Source organism: Dipodomys ordii, unplaced genomic scaffold (assembly GCF_000151885.1).
Source record: "Dipodomys ordii isolate 6190 unplaced genomic scaffold, Dord_2.0 Scaffold103, whole genome shotgun sequence".
In the NCBI taxonomy this organism is placed as follows: Eukaryota; Metazoa; Chordata; class Mammalia; order Rodentia; family Heteromyidae; genus Dipodomys; species Dipodomys ordii.
This window is the reverse complement of record NW_012267319.1, coordinates 1,089,361-1,103,688: the sequence shown is the minus strand read 5'-3', so window position 1 is coordinate 1,103,688 and position 14,328 is coordinate 1,089,361. Positions and strand designations below refer to the sequence as shown.

The window sequence follows — 14,328 nt, the reverse complement described above, 5'->3', positions numbered from 1 at the left end:
CACACTGAGACAAAGGCACATGAAAACACACACACAGCATGGGCACACAGACACGGGTACATGCAAACACACACAGCATGGGCACACATGCACACTGAGACACAGGCACATGCAAACACACACACACAGCGTGGGCACACATGCACACTGAGACACAGGCACATACAAACACACACACACACAGCATGGGCACACATGCACACTGAGATACAAGCACACACAAGCACACACAGGCACACGCAAGCACACATACACACTGCATACAGCTATACAACTCCCAAGGAACAAAGTCATAAACCTTCCTGCCTTCTGCTGCTGAGACTGGCTGGACAGCCTGCCTGCCCCCTGCCTGACCCCTCTGCCCCGTTCTTTCTTTTTAGGGTTATTTCTATTCACCCTGTTTTCCCCCAAAAAAATCCTTAGCTCCTTAACAATATCCAACCTTCAGTATTCTACTAAAATACTTTCTTATTGTTCACCTACAAGAATTAAAATGTGAAATTCCATAGCCTTCACATTCCTGGATCCCAAACTACATAGTGACAATTTCTGTGTTATCTTTTCTTCTGTTGCTGGTTTTTACCTGAAGACATACTCTATTTCTTATTCCTATCTATCAATCTGTCTGTCACCTATCTCTTCATCTATCTATGTCATCTCTCGATTCATCTATCTAACTATAGATCTATAGATAGATATTCATCTATCTATAGATGCCAACAGAGAGATGACAATCTCTCTATTCATCTATTTATCTATCTCTCATCTCTCTATTCATCTATCTATCTGTCATCTCTCTATTCATCTATCTGTCATCTATCTATCTATCTATCTATCTATCTATCTATCTATCTATCATCTCCCTTTCCGTCTTCTCTCCTGTAGCTGGGCTTCCCTGTACTCAGCCCTGATCACCCACCTATCCTTTCTTTCAACTCTTTCCTCTGTACCATTCCATCTGCAAACGCTTTCACTCTTTGTTCCACACATCGGCACCGAGACCCTCGAATGTGTTGGGTAATGGTCCCGGCATTGGAAAGCAGAATGGTATCTTGGGGGATGTCAGTCAAGCAGTTACCCACACAGGTGTAAATGTGGTGAGTGTAGCTGATGTAGAGACAGGTGTCGGAGGCGGAGGGAAAGCACCTCGAACAGGTTGGTCACTGAAGGCCTCTCTGAAAGGTGGACCTCTGAAGAAGGTGAAGAAGACAAGATACACCTGGAACAGGACACACCCACACAGGGAGGAGGGGCTCAGCAGACAGACAGACAGACAGAAGTGCACAATTCTGTCCTATAGCAGCCCATCCATGCCGGAGGGGACCTATTTCAAGACTGCTATTGGGTTTCTGAAACCATGAACAGAACTCCACTATGTTTCTCCTATACTCACCTGTCCATGACAACCTTCAATATACAAATCAGAGGTTAATGGCAATCACTATTGAAAATGTACCATTTCATGGATACAAGATGTACTCTTCTTTTTGTTTTTGGTGATGGTGGTCATGGGGCTTGAACTTGCATCCTGGGCGCTGTCCCTGAGCTCTTTTGCTCAAGGCAAAAGCTCTTCCACGAGCCACAGCACCACTTCTGGTTTTCTGGTGGTTTATTGGAGATAAGAGTCTCACAGGCTTTCCTGCCCTGGCTGGCTTTGAACCGAGACCCTCAGATCTTAGCCTCCTGAGTAGCTGGGATTACAGGCATGAGCCACCAGTGCTCAGCAAAAGACTCATTCTTAATGTACGTCTTAGTTACCTCTGCAGTGATTTCTTTTCATTTTTAAGTTGTAATTTTTCATCTTTCACTTGAAGGGAGCACCATGAAGCACCTCGTTATGACCCAAGAAGCGCCTGCCTCTGTGCTTTTGTATATGATCGAAATATATTTACCTGAACACAGCACCATGGTATCTGGCCATTGACTGGCTGCCTGAGGAGGCAGACTAGTGACCCCTTGACAGGCACCTGGGGGCACCTGGGTGAGGTGGGCTAAGACTTCATCACTACTCAGAGCAGCATGCAATTTAAAACTTATAAATAATTGATTTCTGCAATTTTTCATTTAATAATGTTGGAGCCTAGTTGACCACAGGTATATGAAAACCACAGATGAAATGGGGGTGTGGAACCACTGTACTCGATTGTGCTGGGCGGGCCTGGGGGTAGACACAGGAGAAGGGTGGCTGCTGCACTCCATCTGTGTGCACGGAGGGGCCACGGGACCCCGGGGACCCCCTCCCTGACACAGTTCCAGGGAGAGAGGCCACGGGGCTGGCCGGAATCCCAGTTCCGATTTCTTTCCTCTTATCCCAGGGAGAGAGGCCACAGGGCTGGCCGGAATCCCAGTTCCGATTTCTTTCCTCTTACCCTTTAGTATATCCTGTGTTTCCAATTTTTTTTTAATTTTATTTCTTTGCAAAGATGCTGTACAGAGAGGTTACAGTTACACGAGTAAGGTAATGAGTACATTTCTTGTGCAGCATTGTTACCCCTCCTTTGTTTTTCTCCTACTCTCCCTTCCCTCTCCCACTCCCCCCCCTCACAAAGTTGTAAGGTTCATTTCCAACATAGTGTTTTGTGAGTCTCATTGCTGCAATGGGTCATCCTGTGTCCTTGTTTCAGCATTCTGTTATTCCCTTTCCCCTCCCCAAATTAGATAAATATATATACAAGATGCAGGGCACCAAAATCAAATACAGTGACCACAGGGGATATACCACAGGAGGAGAACATCCAAAAGAAACAAAAGAAAACCACATAGTACATTAAAACCAACAACAACAACAAAGAAAAACCTTTTGTGTCCATATCTTGGGGCTCACTTCACTTAGCATCATCTTACATGGTCATAGGTACATCGCTATGGAGCTTTTCTGCTCATCTGATGAGACTGTCCTAGACAAAATTCTTACGTGTAACACTTGGGCTTTTGTGCCTACATTAGCCATCGCCCCTGTCACCTTTCAGGAGAGATGCTTCCCTTTTGTATCTTTGAGCCTTTTGTCAGGAACTTAGGCATGAGTTTGTTTCTGCTCTAATTAGTCCATGTTCCGAACAAAGAAGCAGCCACTCCGTCAGTTCTCTCTTCTGGAGGGAAAAGCTTGCTTTTTTGTCTGGCTCATTCTCTCTGCACACAGCCAATTCTTATACAAGAAGCACCCCTCCCCCCCATTATTCTCCTCTTCTTCCTGATGAGCTCGACAGTTTGTGACCTAAGGTTCTGATGTTAGTGGTCCTAGCCTCACCTTTGCTTTGTCCCCTCCTTTCTTCCCACCGGGTCAGTAACTAACACGGAAATCTCGCATGCACACCTCCGAAGGTCACACCTGTGGACACTCAGGCCTCCAGCGCTCATTTCTATATGGAAATGAACACCTTGCTTTAATTTGGGATTTCCCTTTTTTTTTTCACTGATCACTTCTCTGACGAGTCCAGACGCCATCTGTCAGGATCAGAGATGTGCAGGGCAGGCAGGGGAGGGGCCGTGGGATGACTGCTCGAGTCATCCACGCTGTGGGCTCAACTCTCAGAGAAGAGATACGAGGCGGGTGCTGCACGGGATCCTACAGCGCCGCGGCCCGTGTCCCAGGACCGCCCCCCCCGCCCCCGTACTGCACGGAGCCTGCCTCTCTCTGTGAGCCTGGCCTGCATCCTGGGACCGCCCCCTTCTATTGCATGTGACCACATGACAGGATACAGAAAAGGTCACTTCAGACTAACGCTCTCTACCTCCAAAATCAAGGGTCCCTGTCAAGTATTAGCTGGCATTGAAGACTTATTTTATTCTCTGGAGAGCCACAATTTGGGAAGAAATCAATACACAGCCACAAGGGGGTTCAGAGAGCTAATCAGTGTGAAACAAGGCAGGCAGGTGACGACCAGACATGATCTTGCATCTGGTGTCACCTGACAGCAGCGGGACGCATTCGGTCCGGAGGGGCGCTTGTGTGCTGGGGGCACAGAGCCCCCGAGCTTCACATCAACCCAGTGCAATCATGTGATTCCTTCTTGTGAAAAATACTGTGCAAAGTCCAGAAGCAATGAAGGTAAGCACAGATACAGAACTGCAGGCCGGCGCGGGCCTGGCCGACTGTGGCTGTGGAGCGGCTTCCCTGTGGAGCTGGTGTGTCCTGGAGGTGCGTCCCCGTACACTCAGGACAGCTGTCACACCCGCTGTGTGCACACACACTGTCCCCAGAATGCCTGCGTGCCACGAGCATTACCATTGACAGGATGTGTGTACAGTGTGCCTGTCTGTGTGTAGTACAGTGTGTTAGAAGGTGTGTGTCTTGAGTTTTGAGGCCTTGAAATCAGGGTCTGGGTGCTGTCCCTGAGCTTTGATGCTCAAAACTAGTTTGCTCCACCATTTGAGCCACCACTCCACTTCAGGCTACTTTTTTAGAAAGTGATTAATTAGAGGTAAGAGACTCAGATACTTCCCTGTCCCAGGCTAACTTCCAACAGTGATCCTCAGATCTCAGCCTCCTGAGGAACTGGAATTACACGTGAGCTCCCGCCACCTGGCTTACATGTATGTCTTTAACACGTGTGTGTGGATACATGTACAGAACCCTCCATTTCCCTCTCCTTGCCATTGGTTTGTAGAATGAAGAGCACCATAATGCCAAGCGCAGGCAAATCCTTGCTGCTTGCCACAGTGCATTGTGGGGGTGTAGGGGGTCACCTTAGTCTAGGGGCCTTAGAGGCTGTGATGAGCCAGAGGCCTGGTGCAGGGGTGCCCTGTCTGCACAGGTGTCGGTAGCTCTGTGGCCAGCACCTCGGAGGCCCCGCCCAGCTCTGTCCATCCTCCTGAGAGGTGATCACCAAGGTCCGTTTGGTGAAGACCGTGGACCATGGCTTGGCAGTGTCCAGTGGGCACAGCGATCGCGTGTTACTGTGACAGATTCCAGTGGTGTGATTGTGCCCACCAGCGCCCTGATGACGTGGCACAGGGCACTGGACCAGCACAAGGGATTCTGGGAAGTGGTACAAGGGCCACTGAGGAGCTTGGAGGTAGGGGAGGAAAACCAAATCACCCACCCAAGCCACAGGAAGCCCAGCAAGAAGCTAGACGCATTGTGATTTGGAAAGATAACAAAACTCCAATGAGGGAAGACAGAAGCACAGTTCACCGGAGCAGATGGTGAAAGGTACACAAGGGATGAGGAGCGACTGGAGCAGATAAATAACTGGGTCAATTATCAAGGGAGCAACCTCCCAGGAAACGCCACTGAAGTCCTGAGAAAACAGGCCATGCGGAGGGGAGGGCCAGGATGGGGAGGAGCCTCTGGGCTTGGAGGAGGCCTGGTGGGGGACAGAGAGGTGCACCTTCAAGGTAATTAATTCCAAGAGACTTGGCTGAACTGTGTAAGCTCTGGAGGTTCAGTGCTGGCCCCCCACATTTCTGTTCAATACTGAGGCATCCCTGATGGCTGTATCATCACTGGAAGAGCTCATCTGTTAGTGATTGTGGAAACTGGCAGTCCTCACTCTCTAGCTTTACTTACAAAGATGTCCCGGCTCCCAGGCCCTTGCTTTTCTTTGCCCTCTGTCTGGGCTGCATAAGTGAGGACCTTCGCCGTTCTCTTCCTGCAAGCCTCTAAGTCCGTGCTCGCTCCTGAGGACTGAGGGCTCTGCCCTGAGAGCTGCTTCTCCGGTGCACATTAGTTCTGTCTCCTCTTCAGCTGGCTGAAGACCAGGACCTGAGACCTCCACACTGCTCCATTGTTCAGTGCTCTCCAAGAGTGCTAGTTAAGAATCAAATCATAGCCAGGTGCTGGTGGCTCACACCTGTCATTCTAGCTACTCAGGAAGCTAAGATCTGAGGATCCCTGTTCAAAGCCAACCCAGGCAGGAATGTCCGAGAGACTCTTATCTCCAATAAAAACCCACCAGAAACCAGAAGTGGTGCTGTGGCTTAAGTGCTAGAGCGCTCTCCTTGAGCTGAAGAGCACCCAGGCCCAGAGTTCAAGCCCCGCAACCAAAAAAAGAATCAAATCATAACTGGCCCTTTGTAGTCACCAACTTCTACCTCTGCAGATGCCACCCATCAAGGGTGAGACCATCTGGCAAAGGACTGCATCTGTCCTAGCTACATGGACAAACTTGTTGTTATGCCCTGGATGATACAGTAAACAGTGATTCTCGTGATGCAGGAATTGTAAGTAATCCAGACATGATTTAGAGTACATGGCATCATGGGCATAGGTTAAATGCAAATGCTATTAACACTGTGTTATATGCAAATGCTAGATTAAAATTCAAATGATGCACTATTTAATGCAGGGAGCTCAAGATCTCAGGTTCTTTGTATTTTATTGTTTTCTTTTGGGACAATGGCACCCCTTTCCCTCACTCTCTCTCAGTTGTTCCCTCCCATCCCCACCCATAAGTTGTATAGTTCATTTTCCACATGGGCGCCTCCGAATTTTGACATCTGTTGGGACGGGGTGGGGGTGGGGTGCTCCTGAAGCAATCCCCTGTGTGTACCGATACTGTAATATCCGTGCACGCTCTCCTCCATCGGTCTATGGCTCCCTCCCACCTTCTGGCTATGTACAGATGTTCAGGAGAGCTGAGCAGAGCTCCGGACACTTCTCTCTGTATGTCCTCTGTAAGGACCGCCTTAGAAGAGGGTAAACCCTGAATAGGTACTCCATGCCCAAACTCCAGGAGGGGAGGAAGAGAATCAACACTGGCCACACACAAAAGGAAGTTGTAGAAGATGATAATTTATGGGGGCAAAATAGATATAGCATACAATCCCTGATTTTGATGTAAAAAAATCACACCCCTATGTATTTCCAGGGACATTCATAGTGAACTGTGTTTACTGAAACATTATCCACAATAGCTGAGATATAGAAACACCTAAGTGGTTAGCACATGGTCTGCCTGCATAATGGAGCACTAGTCAGCACTGAAAAAGAAGAAAATTGGCAAGAAAAGACACTTGGTCTTAGCCCAAAGGCTGAGGAGTTCCCATGCTCCCACCTGGAGAAACACTGTTCCATTTTCCTGTCCTCCACTTCCTGGCAAGACATTGCTTTGTTCCAGTTTGGTTCTTTCCTAGGATGCAAAGATGCTGGCGACTTCACCTTCCAAGGCAGATGTGTAATATTTACAGACCTGTCAGCCAGTTTCTCAGTCTCTGCCCTGGGTGCAATGTTTCCTATTTGTATTGCATTGCTAGTCAGATCAGAGCTGGTGGTGTTGACTTTATCCTAACCCTGTAGTATTGACAAAGGCGAGTTTCTACCACAGTGACTGAAGAAACTGAGGCACAGTTAGGCTGAGGGCCGAGTGTGGTATGTACAGAGCTGCTCAGTTTGGTGTGTTGTGGGTAAGAGAACTTGAGATGGACTTCTGCTCAGAGCACAGGAGCCCAGCACCTCTGCCTGAGTGTCTACCTCCTCACGAACAGTGGAAAACCAACCAACTCTGGCAGTGAGCTCAGCTGGGAACTGCTGGGCCTGAGAAAGTTTGAACAGGGACCAGGCTTTGGGCTGGGACACATGCACCGAATCCAACCGGATGGAGGTATGCTTTGATGAGCAGCCAGTTCCCAGTGTTTGAGTATACCTTTGAAATAAAAATGGAGGGAAAAAATGCCTTCGATCCCTAGGCAAGAGTTTGCTCGTGCCTACATATTTACATATTAAAGTTGGTTCTGGGGAAAGGAGAAGATGCCCCAGAGAGGCCTTCTGGGATTGAGCGCCAGCCCCCGGGGCCCACGCAGGGCCGTGTTGATTTAGTCTTCATGTGAAGGAGCGAAGGAGCCCGTTACACACGGGCTTCTCCTTCTCGAGCAGAACTGTCTCCTTGAAATGCCAACGTGCTGCACGTTGGATGTGTAGCGCGTAGCTGCCGGGCATTCCCTTTGATCCAGTACAGTATGCATTTGTTAAAGAGCTGCTTTATTGATTTTTTTAGCTGCTTTTTGCTGTGTTTGGATCATTTGTACATATGCACATCACATTTTTCCTACATCAAAGGCCTTAATAAGTTCACCACACTTAGGAACAGCATACAACATAAAGAGACTCTGCTCTGTAAAGATTTCTGCCACTTAACCTCCTCTACAAAAGTTGTTTTTAATGTTTTCTCTCTGAAAGGCTTCAAAATACTTCGCATCATCTTCAATGAGTAAGCCCACCCGGGGCCCATCAATACATCTTCAAAAACCAGCCAGGCACCAGTGGCTCACGTCTGTAATCTCAGCTACTCAAGAGGTTGAGATCTGAGAATTGGAGTTTGAGATCAGCCGAGGCAGGGAAGTCCGTGAAGCTCTGATCTACACCTAACCAGCAAAAAGCCACAAGCGGAGGAAGAGCTTAAGCGATAGAGCACCAGCCTGGAGTGAACAAACTAATGGATAGCATGTAGGACCTGAGTTTGAGCCCTAGTACTGACACAGAAAGCCAGAAAAGCAAGAAAGAAAGAGAGGGAGGGAGGGCAGGAGGAAGGGAGGGAAAAAGGGAAGGAGAGATGGAAGAGAAAGAGACAAATAGAAAGAAGGAAGGAAGGAAATGAAGCCTGTGGATGTGCCATACAGGTGTAATTGCATGGTTATGTGCAGGTGTGTGTGTGTATGTGTAGGTGTGTTTTTAGGGAAGATTTAATAATACCAGCCTATGCGTCTCACAACTATTTTATAGGACAGGAGTCATTTTACTTCAGTTCACTAGGTAGTTGACTAAATTTGTAGATATCACTACTTCTGGGAAAGTGTTGACAACACTTGGTGTATGTGAGGAAAGCAGTAATTTAGAAATAAAATCCCATTACGATCTTTACTTTTTCCCCTATCAGGTACATTCAAAGCAGTGTTAATTGTATTTAATGCTTAATAAATATTTCCAGAGAACAGGCTTTCTCTGATGAGCCCAGCAAATAATACCACCATCAGCTGGGCCTGGACTGGCCTAAGGGCACTGGCACAGCTGACCTCTGATCTTCAGCGCTATGGGGAGGGAGGGCCTCCCACAAACCTTTCTGTTGGATGGTATCTCATAAAGACATAAAATGATCACAGTTGAAAATGTCAACTTAGTGAGGGAGCTAACCCGTGGAGAGGAGAATCTGACTAGAAACACCGATTCCTCAGTAACGGTGCCGAGGATGGGAATGTGAGAGGGTTTTCCTTGGGAATGAGTTGGATTGGGCAGGGAGTGCGGGAAGTGCCACAGAGAGGCGGGGCTTAGATGTGTGTCCACAAGTCACCAGAACTGTAAAACAGCTTCAAGACAGTGACACTTAGACTGCAAGGACCCCTGGACCTGGTGAAGACGTTTTTTGCCTTGTTTTGTTTTAATGGAAGCAAACACCTTTTTGTATACACTACACTGCAGATAACACTCTTAACCTTCTCTTTTTGTATATTACCACATGGCGGATAATACTCTAATATTTTCTCTTTGGGCTTCAGCAGAGTTCTGGATCCTCAACTCCTTTTTCAAAATGTTGACTATTTTTTTTAACTATTTTTTGTCAATAGTTGTGCAAAGGAAAGGCCCTGTGACAAAGCAGCTCACGAATACAGTGCATGTTGGTCGGCGTCACCCTTCAACCTCCTCACCCCCTTCCACCCACCCTTCCCTTACTTTTCTTAATCATGTGGTGCCTGCAGTGAATTCTTTATTTTTATTTATTTATTTTTTACGAATGAGGCCACTTATTAACCCAGCATCTTTGTTCCAGTGCTTCTTGTTGGCAGCTGCCACCTGTCCGGTGATTCTGTCCAGATCTCTTTGTCCCTGAGGTGTCAGCTTATGGCCCCCATCTGGGTCCTTTTCCACCATTTTCAGCCCCTCCAGGGCTTGGAGGACCCGGTGGGCCACGCTCTTGGAGCCTCGGCTGAAGTGGCTGGGCATGACGCCGTTCCTCTGCTGCCCCCCGTAGATCCTGGTCATGGAGCCGACCCCAGCGCTGCCCCAGAGGTACAGGTGCTGCACTGTGGATGCAGCTCGTGTGTAGAACCAGTTCTCATTGTAGGGCGCAAGCTCTTTGTGCTTGGCCAACTTGACAGTGTCCACCCATTTGGGGACTTTCAGCTTCCCAGACTTTTTGAGGAAGGCTGCCGGAGCTCTGACCAACTCCTGCTGGCTTATGTCTTTTCTTTTCTTTTCTTTTTTTAGGTCCAGTCGTAGGCCTGAACTCTGAGCCTGGGTTCTGTCCCTCAGCTCTTCAGCTCTAACACTTGAGCCACAGCACCACTTCTGGCTTTTTCCTTTTGCTTATGTGGTGCTGAGGAATCAAACCCAGGGCCTCAAGCATGCAAGGCAAGTGCTCTACCACTGAGCCACCTTCCCAGCCCCTACAGTAACTCCGGGCATCGCGCAGCCTCTGTGCTGCCAGCCAGGGGAAAGGCTGTGCAGTAAATTCTTGACTGCGTTCTCTTCTCCTCCCCTTCGTTGTCTACCCCTCTCCTCTTTGCACCCCTCCCTCTTACAAGTACCCATGTCCTGGTGCTTATTTTGTTGGGCTTTGACTTCGTCTTTCCAAAAAAAAGTAATTTCAAAAAATTTTACCATTTGATTTCTCCATAGCTTCTATTCTAATCCAGTCTATTCATTTGGAACTGTGTGCATCCCACCCAGTGTGGTTACTTAAAGATTTATAGATGCATTCCAGCTCCCACAAATGAGGAAAAACCATGTAACCTGTTTCTCTCTTGGTCTGGCTTACTTTACTTAATAAAATTTTTCCAAAGTCTTTCCATTTCCTTATGAATGATAAAATGTCATTCTTTCTGATGAGTGAGTATATTTCTATTGTGTACAGATACCACATTTTTTGATCCATTCTTCCATTGAGGGGCATCTGGGCTGATTACGTATTTTGACCATGGTGAATAGCACTGCAATGAACATGGTTGTGCTGCTGGTTTTACTGAAGCCTTGTTTATGGTCTATTGCATAAATGCCCAGGAGTAGGATTGCTGGGTCAGAGGGAAACTCTGTGTTTAGTCTTTTGAGGAACCTCCATACTGCTTTCCAGAATGGTTGAACAAGTTTATATTCCCACCAACAGTGTGGTAGCATTCTGTTTGGGCCACATCCTCAACAGCATCTGTTATTGTTAGTTTTCTTGATAGTGATCATTCTAACTAGAGAGGTGGAACCTCAATGTTGTTTGGATTTGTATTTCTCAAAGCAATTCTTAATTTCTTAATTGGATTTGAAATCCACACTGCCTCTGAATCAATTTGTTAAATACTCTCAATGTAAAATGGGGTCTGAGGTCGTTGAACACTTACAAAAGAGGAAATGGCAGCCTGGGTTCGTGGGAGCGCGGCTCGGAACAGCCGACATGAACTCAGCCTGGGCTTGGCCTCTCCAGGAGCCATCCTGACACCCAGCCTCAAACAAAAGAGTGCAGGCCCCACAGCCTCACCCAGCACCAGCTGGCTGGAAAAGGCCTCCAGCAGGCATTGATTTGTACATGATCGCCAGCTTTGGCAACCTGATACCTTTCCAAGATGTGCATTTGCTTAAAGTACTTGTCAGCCCACAGGATCAAGTCATACCTGGAATAGTAGTCAGGAGCTCTGAAGGCAGAAGGATCTATAGAATGTCCAGAAGCACACCTGGCAGAGAGCCCGGATGTGAGTTCACCTGAGCCCCTAGCTCCTCTTCACCTCAGAATAGCTTTCCTTTGCTCCTGTGAAGGCATCATTTCCCAATAATATGATTCCTTTCATTGTAATGTGTATTGGACAAATGAATCGGCCCTAGGAACATGACCACAGTCAGGTTTTAAATATTTCCCGCAGGTGTCCAGATCTTTCTTAGCAGCCACAGGTGTGTGTGTGTGTGTGTGTGTGTGTGTGTGTATGTGTGTGTGTGTGTGTGTGTAAGAGAGAGAGATCTTATTGATGTATTTATTCAACTATTTTCTTTTTTCTTTCAAAATTCAGTTAATTTTTGTTGAGACATAAAAACATAAACCTTAAGTGTATGGGGTAGATGTGATGGTTTCATACGTGTATACACTGTATAGAATTGAAAGCAAAATAAATATATCTCGTTTATCTCATCAAACACATTTTTGTTTCTTTTTTATTACTACTTTTAAGTAACATTTTGTTTCTTTATAGCCAAGGGTGGTTTTTTTTTCATTCTAAAGGAAATATGTAATTAGCTATATTAGGAGGCAAAGCACTAATCAATCATATGTCATTCTGGCAAAAGGATATTCTCTGAATTCAAAATTAAAAAGACTTTTTAAAATTCTTACCTGATTCCGCATTGTTACCTTTAGCCACCCTACTCCACACTAGCACACTGCATCTTCTTACTCTGCCTTGCTGTCAGTACCCATCATCCAACCTGTCTCGCCCCTTCCTGCTCCCGGCTCTTCCCGGTCTCGGGTAGCCATCTTTTCGCAGCCTCTGTGAGGGACTCTGGTGTGCACCGCTGATGAGCGAAGTCATACCATACTGTCTCTCTGCGCCTGGCTTGTTCTTTCACTGCACAGCATGGTCTCCAGTTTCATTCACCATTGTAACATGTACAACATTAACATGGTAACAAGTGTTTAATTGACCAGTAGTGTTCCATGGTGTTTCTCTGACCACTTAGCAGTTGAGGGACACTTGGGCTGTTTCCATGTTTCAGTTGTTGCGAACAGTGCTCTGGTAACACGGGAGTGCAGGTACCTCTTCCCCAGACTCATTTCATATCCTTTGCAAACATACCCATTAGAGGGATTGCTGGATCCTACACTAGTTGTAATTTTCATTTCATTTTTTAGAGGAATTAAGTGCTACTTCCATAAAACAGCATTAACAATTTACATTCCAGCCAGGAGCCTTGGTTCACACCTTCACCGGTAGCTGCTATCTGTTGCCATTCTGATAATAGCTCTTCTGATTGGAGCGAAGGGGTGGATCGTTGTGATTTTGATTTGCGTTTCTCTGGTAATGAGTATGATTTTAAATTCTCTTCCCTCCATCCTACGTGGTCATATGCATGTCTTCATTCAGGAGACGTCTGTGTAGCTCTATTGCTCGTTCTCTTAGTTTAGAGTTCCTGATACACGGTGGTGTTAACGCCGTACCAAATGCTTAATTTGTAAATACCTCCTCCCACTTCGTAGGTTGTCTCTTCACTCTGTTGCTTGTTTTCTGTGCTGCCCGAAGTTTCCTGGCGTGATTAAACTTGGGGGGTTCTGTTCACTGAGGCACTCTTTCCCCTAAGCTTTGTTCCAGTAATTCCACAGTTTAAGGTCCTACAGTCAAGCTTTGTTGTTCTACTGCTTGTTTCTTAATTTTATTTTTGGTGGAACTAAGGTTGAATTCATCTTGTGATTTCTAGGCAGCTGCTTGCCTCTCAAGCCGTGCCCTAGCCTACTCTCCCCTATTATTTTTCAAGTACGGTGCATGTTTGGTTGTGTATAGACTGTGATCCTCATATTTATGCTTCCCATGTAACTAAGATAACACCACTGTGTCCTGCTGTTGATTACAATGGAGTCTCACTGTTTTACCTTGGTTGGCCCCAAAGTGCAATTCTCCCAAGAAGCTCAGAGGGCAAGCACGAGACACTGATGTCTGGGCTTTGTGTTTAAGTTTTAATTCATTTTGAGTTGGCTTTTATAAATGATGAGAGATGAAATGTAGTGTCATTTTCTATGCATGGATATCCGGTTCCCTCAACGCTGTTCGTTGGATGGGCTGACCTTCCTACAGTGCCATTCTCAGTACCTTCGTCTCTAGGTTTGCTTCTATGGTCTCTATTCTGTTCCAGTGGTATGTATCTCTGGTCTTAGTCCAGGATTATCTGTTTTGATTGCTACAGCTTTACAATATATTTTGAAGTCAGGCAATATAATGTCTCCTGTTTTGTTTCATATGCTCAAGCATGCTTTAATTTTATGCATGTTTCATTTGTGGTTCCATAACATTGAAATGTTTTTGTAGTTCTATGGAGAATACCATTGGTAAAGATGATTTTGAATCTCTGGATGAATTTGTGTATTGTGGACATTTAACTCTATTCGTTCTTCCAATCTGTGAATATGGGCAAATGGGTCTTGAAAATGTATGTGTCCATCTCTACTATATCTATATACTATATGTGCATACATATATACATTCATATATTATATAGCATATGGTATATATGATGTAATATATATGTATATATATGTATATATATACATATACATATATATATATATATATATGTAATTACTCATCTACCAGGAACATCATTCACAGAGAAAGGGAAGGGCCTGGAGAGAAATTTAGTAACTGAAGTAAGTCAGGCTCAGAGAAACAATTGGCAGAGATTTTTTCTTTATATGTGGTTGTTAGAACTAATTT

The 14,328-nt window shown here is 46.1% G+C and overlaps 1 protein-coding gene and 1 pseudogene across 1 annotated transcript in view; one reads left to right on the top strand and one right to left on the bottom strand.

The window, feature by feature from the left end:
* The window catches only part of Dscam (Down syndrome cell adhesion molecule), a 365,413-nt gene that overhangs the window by 37,896 nt on the left and 313,189 nt on the right, over positions 1 to 14,328 (top strand). The gene's annotated exons all lie outside the window — the stretch shown is intronic.
* On the bottom strand, positions 7,760 to 12,380 carry LOC105993946 (annotated as a pseudogene).